Raw genomic sequence first — 8,693 nt, forward strand, 5'->3', positions numbered from 1 at the left:
TTTCAATCAAAAACATTGTTCGTTCTGTAATCTGATGGTGCCAACAATGATTTTGAAAATCGGTTGTTTTTCATGAATTTTCCAACATGCCCGAGAATTGAAATGGGGAGGAACCATGAAAATCAGCCCCACTAACGGAGCAAAAATTGGTTGATTATTCTTAGAACCGATTTTTGAACGATCGCTCGGAAATCGACCCATGCATGACCGGCCTAAAAGTGGCTTCTGAGGTGGGACTACAGCAACCTGTATTGGGAAATGTCCTGTTAGACCCTGGAGTTTAACAGAATGAAGGGTGCAGGGGAACTATGTCATCTTGATTTTAACACCCGTACATCTAGACAGAAAGATGTACTTTCCTTGTATAATTATTTACTACACATTTGTTCCATCATCTGTAGAAGTCAATTAGTTTCATATTCTAGATATAAATACAAAGTAGCATTCTAAACCACATTAGGACTAATAAAATAGAAAATATTCCGTGTAAAAGATACCTACCTGTCATCCATTTCAATACACAATGTCAGCAGCCACATGCCTCATGCACGCTGGATTTCTCCATGATGTTACTACTTTCTACTGAATTTACAAGCTGCTCATTCCATCAACTTCCAACACCACTTGCTTTCTATAGCATGTACTCCAACATCAACTTTCTCCGAATAATAGTGGCTTATGCTGTGGGCATTGTGATCTATGGCAAGATGGAAGCATGAGGCCTGCACTTGCTTCACTGCAAGAAATTGTAGATAATTTGTGGAAGCTGGAATCTGGTTCCAAAAAGCTGTGTTTTGTAGTTCACAAGGTGCTTTGTAGTTCACAGCTGGTCAAGTTGACAGTACTGTATGGTTTTTCGGTTCAATACACCAGAAATTACAAGGACGCTGGATTCCTGGCAAGATCAACAGGTATTTTTCTGCACGTGTAGCATATGCACGTGGCTTGATGGTATTATACACTTTCAACTGTTTTGGTTGTCCTAAGTATTAGTGTAGTTAAAGTCCCTGTGCTGTTTGTTTGCTATACTTTGTAATGATGGGCTCGCATGTTGTGGCTGCAGTTTGTAGTGTCATGGCTGATCGATTTCTCCTATATCTATATGTTGCTATGGCTAGTCTCCCCTAATCACCAAAGGGACAGAATAAATTCCTGTTTTGGGTCTCGCAGCATCCAATGCCTGCGTTGCCATCCGCTCTGTGTCACATCAAAAATCTGGGAGTTCTAATGTAATAAACATCTTTCAGTTGCACGAGTGAGCTCTCTGTGTGTCTGTTTACTGTTCTGCCTGCTTGTGTCTGTCTTAGATCTAAGTACTGTGTAGCTCCCATCTACACCTTCACTAGACTGAGAGACCCAGGGACTGTGGGATTTGTAGTTTTTTCACAGGAAATGTCAGTTACACACAACAGATAGTGGTCATGCAGTAACCTGTGCAGTGCCATGCCAAATATATATATGTACAGGTATACCTCTGTTTACGAATGCCTCAGTTAACGTAATTTTCGGTTTACGAATGAAAATTATGCCTCGGTTTATGATTTTTTTTCTAAATGCAAAGTAAGCTTCCCCAGGATGCATTGCGCCTGGGAGGTTTATAGCGCTGGCCCTGTGCCTTTTAGGCTAGGTTCACATATGTGCACATCTGTGCGGGTGGTGCCGCTGCGAATCCTCACAAAAATGCATGCAGCTGCACCACCCACACAGAAGAATGCGGACCCATGGGCGGGTGCCATTAATTCTAATGGCACGCCGCCCGCACTGGAAATCACAACCATACTGGGAACCGAGGTTCCCGTGCAGGCTGCGGTTTCCAAAGAAGACTTCTTCCCTGTGTGTGCCGGGGCACGGGAGTCCAATCAAATGCTAACATCGACGTACAAAGCTGCTCATAATACTGCACCAAACTACATCACCGATCTGGTATCCAAATACCACCCAAAACGTACTCTCCACTCCTCACAAGACCTCCTACTCTCTAGTTCCCTGGTCTCCTCCTCCCATGCCCATCTCCAGGACTTCTCCAGGGCTTCCCCCATCTTCTGGAACTCCCTACCTCAATCCATCAGACTATCACCTACTCTCCTCACCTTTTAGGTGCACTCTTCAGGGAAGCCTACCCCGCCCTCAGCTAATTACCAATCTCCTCTACTCTTCCCACCACTCCATCCCCCACAGCTATTTCCTCCTGTACCACTCTCCCCTCCCTCCTAGATTGTAAGCTCCAAGGAGCAGGGCCCTTGTGTATTGAATTGTATTCTTACTGTACTGTCTCGTGTACTGTCTCCCATTATAATGTACAGCACCGAGCAAACTGTTGGCGCTTTATAAATACTCTATAATAATAATGAATGGGCTCTCATGCCCACGCAAAACGCGGACTGCAGGAACACATATATTTGAAATAAGGCCTAAAGTGCACTTTATAAAGAGTTTTGAACAGATAAGACTTTTTTTTAATTTCTTCTGACCTCCAGAATGGATTAATTGGTTTTCAATGCATTTACGAATCCTTTTTCAATCATGTCCCTGTACAGTATTTATGCCTTTAAAGTGCATGTTATAAAGAGTTTGGAACAGATAAAAAGCTTTTTGTTTTTGTTTTTTTTTACTTTTTTCTGACCTCTGGAACGGATTAATTGGTTTTCAATGCATTCCTATGGGAAACCGCATTTCGGTTTACAAATTTTCGCAATACGAAATGTCTCAGAGAATGCATTCAATTCGTAAACCGAGGTACGCTTATATTCATGTTTCTAGAGAAACAGTTGCCACAGGAATACAAAGATTTATTCTACTATAAACTGTGTGTGTAGGCCAACAAATTACACCGTGGAAGCAGATGATCAAGTGAAAAACATAAGGATTAGGTAGGGAGGTTTATACTGCCTTTAAAAAAGATACAACCACTACATCTAAGGAATGAAAAGTTGCAATATACAGTCTTACATTTTTATGTTCTTGGGTTTATATAATTTTCCAGCAGCCCATGTTGTCTCTCCTTGCTCCATTGCATTCTGTGATTCCTTTCATTAACCCTTAAATGACAACCGTGTTCTGTGATGGAGCAGTTTTCAGTGATCACTGCACACGGTGCTTCTCCAGGGTCACTGGTAGGTATTTATCTTGAAGCATGTACTTTACTTTCTCTGCTTCCTGTATCACCAGTCACATTTGAACCCCCAAGGCAAGTATAATTCTGCTTGGTGGCCATGAGATAATTACTTTTTTATATTAGGCTTTTTGTATAAAAGTGACAAAGTGTTTTTAATGCACGAGCTTTGAAAATAGACCTTCTGTCTCACAAATGGGAGTTCTCAGATCACCAGAATACCAACAAAACAGAGTAGGGAGGACTGGTGCACTTTAGTGGATCAAAAAATGAATTCCTAAACAGGTGGATAGAGTTCTTCTGTGTATCTCATTATACTCTTTTGCAATCATCTACTTTTCATTCAAGACAAATTCACTGTCAAGGACTTCCTTCCGCTCTTCTCTGTGGATTCCTGTGCGTAATCTAGATAATCTCCTAGTTTGAGTAAATATTGTGAGCTCACGTATGATGAATGAAACACGCAAGAATGATGGTAGCACATGGAGACCAGCAGTCTTCCCGGAGACATGGCAAAGAAGCACAGCAGAACTTTCACTTCTAAATATAAACAAGATAAAGCTCCGTGCCAGGAAATGACCACAAATTGAAGATGCCAAAAGCCACAAGTCCTCTATAAAATGTACGGAGGAACCTTGCCAGTGAGTCAGGAACAAGCAGAAGCTCTGCAACTGTCTTTCTTCCTGGACCTTATCAGAAATAATTTTTAAGATGGGCTAATGTGACTTGTTAAACTTTGCACTCGGTTTAATAATTTCTATATACTGTATGCCCCAATTGTGCAATTGCATAAACTTCCAGAGATTAGCACGGAATAACACTTTTCAGACTGATCCTAATAATAGTCTGTCTTACATGCACCTATTTCCTAATGTATGCATCTCAAACCTTTATCGTAGACTGAAAGTCCAGCTAAATCTTTTTTTTTTTTTTCATCATTTTTGGTTAAGGTGAGTAAGAATTGGAACCCTTTTGGGTTGTAACTGTTGTCTGGGCCTCAGAGAGCTTTTTTTGTCACAATAATAATTTTGCTGTAACCGGTAGTATCTGGGTAGCTCAGCTGTATTATAAAGGAAAGCGCTCAACACAACTGCTCGTTTTTGTAGTTTTTATTCCAGCAATTGAAAAATTCAGTATGACAACTGTACCGAAAATATGAGTTCAATTTAAAAGTCTTTAGTGCATGCAATAAGTTCATTGAGTAAAGTATACCTTCCTGAAGCACTGAAGGATAGTAATTTCCTTACCAATGGAACCATTTTATTCAATGGACAGGTCTTCTGACTTACAACCTTCATACAAAACTTCCCAAAGGGCATCCAACACATTGGCATCCAGGATCTACTGGACTACAACCCCATTCCATCTATAAGGGCTAATCTGTTCCAGAGTCTACCTGTCTTTTTCTGTACAGGTTCTTGTCCAGATCAACAGTGCCCGTCTGTCCCTACCAAACAGGTTCCTTTCCCTAACCATGCTTCCTACTTTGTGGCCCCTATATAATGCAGATCGTGCAATTAATAGCACGTAATGGCCACCATGGGAAAGGGGGGTTAGGAAATACTATTACTCGGTATTACTTTCACGTATCGTAGATTGGACACATAACGCAGAAGGGAAATGTTCGGTAAATATGGAAGGTGTTTTAGGTAAGGCACAATCAGAGAAGATTATTTGGGTACCACATACGTTTCGTAATTTAGTTGCAAATACCAGCACGTTGACATGTAAGGTACCAAGAATGTGGGAGGCCTTGCATAAGAAAATTAACTGTAAATATAACTCAATATTGATTCCTCGGGTGGGTACGGAGTATTTTCCACCAGGGAAAGACAATATCTCGGGGAAGTGGATCAAAGTTAGAAATGCACATTTGAAGGATATAGTTGATCAGGGGAACTTGTACACTTTTCAAGATTTAAAGGGAAAAAAAGATTTATTTTTCACATTAGATGAATGGTGGTACTACCAGCTAGGACATTTTGTTGCAGCACTCCCAAAACTACTGAGCATGCTAGAGGATATGTATCCATTAGAAAAGATCCTTACCAGGGGCGTACTGACAACTCATGGGGCCCCCGGGCAATAGGGGATCATGGGGCCCCTGAGTCCTCGCCCAAACTCAAACCACACCCAAAAAAGCCTATGAAAGGTACCAGGGACATCTCATGGGGCCCCCTACTGCCCGAGGGCCCGGGGTCAGTGCCCGAGTTCCCCAATGGTCAGTCCGCCCCTGATCCTTACTGATCTGGAGGGTTCTGATCCTCCTCCGTCTTTAGAGAATTAGGAAAAGGAGCTGGGAACAAAATTGAACGGGCAACAAAAAAAATAAGATGTTTAAATTAACATACGAGTTGATGAATATGAATGCAGTTGGTGTGATATACCATCTTGCTATGTAATTCATTTCAAGTGTGGCGCACAAACAATGATTAGATGTCTCACCACCATATTGCGGGAATGAGGGAACAAGGAAAAAGAGGGGAAAAAAATGGACACCAAAATTTTGCAAGGGCTCTGTGTCATAACAAAAAAAAAAGACAGACTCTACCAAGATGGCTTACAGAGCCCAATACAGAGGACACAATAGTCCCATGCTGGGCTCGTTCTAGTGCCAGTAGCAAGCAGCGTTCTAATGACCGCTCTGTTTACTACAAGGAGACACGGGGTAAGTGACTTGGTGACCATAGGATCAATCATTTTAGTTACGTTTCGAGATTTTGCTGTCCTTTGTTTCTCTTGAAACTGCTGTTGCTGTAGCAATAAGGAAGAAAAAACCTCTCAACTGGAGGATTGCGCTAGAAATCTGTCAAGGGTTCTAATCCTTCCCCACTGTGTGTAAAATTTGTTTGAACATACACTTTTAAGAGGTTTAAAATGAAGTTCCCCTTGGCTTACTGACAACAATGCTAAGGAATATCATTTTTGCCCATTTTGCAACGTTCATTGGCTAATATCATGCAGTTCATCACTTTATTTTTCCCTTTTGTATTGTTTAGTTTCTACTCATTACAGGGCTTCATACATGCTGAGGAGTCTGGTCTTTGATAGTGGTGATAGCTGCAGCTTGGTGGTGCGTGGCTTCAAAGTATATTTACAAATGTGTGCAGCTAGAATTTATTATGCTTTTCTTTAGAAGAGGGTTTTAAATCAAGTTTCCTTGCTCTCCTACTGTGTATTTTTATTGCCAGAAAACCTTCATCCTTAATAAGTTCTCATTTCCCCCCCCCCCCCAATGTCCCCCTGAGTCCTACTAAGCTGAATATTCTGAAACAGTCGCTTCTGCCAAAAAACGTTTGCATTTAATTTTGTAATACGCACTTCAAGGTCTATAAACATGATCTGAGACTGTGGCCAAGGCTGGAACCATATCTGCCAACGTTTTAAAATAATTTACTGGGATGCTTTCTTGCTGAGGAGGTGCAGCACTGTCTTCAAGGAGCACATTGCGTATCAAGTCATGGCATGTAAAATCGAGCTATATATACTATGTTTTAAATTCAGAACTCTGCATGTGCCTACCAGGGGCAGACTGACCATTTGGAAACTCGGGCACTGCCTGAGGGCCCGGGGACAGTATGGGCCCCATGAGATGCCCCTGGTACCTTTTTTCATAGGCTTTTTTGAGTTTTGGCAAGGACACAGGGGCCCCATGATCCCCTATTGCCCGGGGGCCCCATGAGTTGTCAATCCCCCCCCTGGCTCCTACGTATTGTTATTGTAGCTAAAGGTACCCAGAAACATTGCAAGAGTTCTAAAATCATAAAGCACACTCAAGTATTCAGTTCTCCCTTTAAACAAAGCCTCATTAGATCTACATTTAGCAGGCTTCTAGCAAGGATGGTAGCCACTTATTATTATTATTATTATTATTATTATACAGGATTTATATAGCGCCAACAGTTTGCTCAGCGCTTTACAATATAAAGGGAGACAATACAGTTCAATACAAGAGGGTTAGGAGGGCCTGATCCTTGGAGCTTACAATCTAAGTCATGATCCTATGAAACCTCCTCTCTGAGAACTTTACAGAAAGCTGGTCAGAACCAAGGAGCATTTTTCATAGTTTTAATTCAGGGCAAGGTACCTAGATAAGACTTTTGTCAGGGTGTAAATAAGCGTCATTGGTAGGTAGGCTGTCCTCTGCAGTACATTTGTTTTCTGGCTCAGGAACCCAGTGTTGCCCCATCACCCCTAGCACTGATTGAGTGTTCTTCCTGCAGCTTGCGAACAAGTCCCTCTGTGTTTAAGTGCATTATTTTATTTATTTATTTCAGGTACTTATATAGTGCCGTCAATTTATGCTTTACATATATATTGTACATTTACATCAGTCCCTAACCCTCAAGGGGTGTACAATCTAAGGTCCCTAACTCACATTCATACATACACATACTAGGGCCAATTTAGACAGGATCCAGTTAACCTAACAGAAAGTCTTTGGAGTGTGGGAGGAAAACAGAACACCCGGAGGAAACTCATGCAAGCACAGGGAGAACATGCAAACTCCAGTCAGGTGGTGACGTGGGTGACGAACCAGCAACCCTAGTACTGCCAGGTGGAAATGCTAACCATTTAGCCACTGTGCTGCCCATCAGTGCATTACCATGCGTGCTTTAACATGCTTTGCAGTAAGGCAGTTCAGGATTTAATGAGCTTATAACATTTTTTTTTTTTATTACAGAACACTACAATGTACAGATGGTTAACATCTGTGCACTGTGTTGAGATCCAACACACATGCAATGTTGTGTGCTGGGATGCCATTCAAAATCAATGGCCTTGCAACACACCTCAATTATGCCCATTATTATGCATAGCAGTAACACCCAGTAAAATGTGTAATATGTAATGACGGATGAATTACCCAACCAATTTCCAGTCAAAACTGAAATATATTTGGGTGGACTTTAAAACATCCTTATGTCATTCCTTTCCTCATTACACATCCTTCTTTGCCTCTTTGCCTAATAAAAGTAAGTTATGCAACTGATATGAGGATCACTGTGCTGAGTGTAGTTGCAGTCAGTGGTGTAAAAATCAGGGCCGTGGATAAGGGGGTACCACCAGTCCTCCTGTATGGGGCCCAGGCCAGCAGGGGGGGCCCAAGCAGATGGGTAAATCAGATGTGCGTAGGGAGGGTGATCGGCACCGTAGGAGTACAATTACTGGAACCGATCCCCTGTATGGGTGTCTATTCAGCAGCTGAAGACTGGCTTCTTCACCTCCTCTCCCTCCCACTGGTGTTCAGCTGCTGCAGAACCACACAGGAAACAGATTTCAGTAATTACCCCTCTGTTGTGCCCATCATCCTCCCTGTGCCCGCCGCCCCCCACAGTGCTCCTGGGTTCCATCCTCTCCTTCCCACTAGTAACTGCAAGCACACAATAGGATCCTTCAGGATGATGAGCACAATAAGTGATCGGTGCCAATTACTCACTGTGTTCATTCATAACTGAAGCATAGTAAACTGTGTTTCTTCTGGGGGGAAGGGCCCTGTGAGGTTTGCTGTATGGGGCCCCGTGGTTTCTAACAGCAGCCCTGGTAACAATAGCCATAGTAGCCCACGCAGCTGCTATAG

This window comes from Staurois parvus, unplaced genomic scaffold, assembly GCF_062004578.1.
Source record: "Staurois parvus isolate SC_StPar_1 unplaced genomic scaffold, SC_StPar_1.0 ptg000151l, whole genome shotgun sequence".
NCBI lineage: Eukaryota > Metazoa > Chordata > Amphibia > Anura > Ranidae > Staurois > Staurois parvus.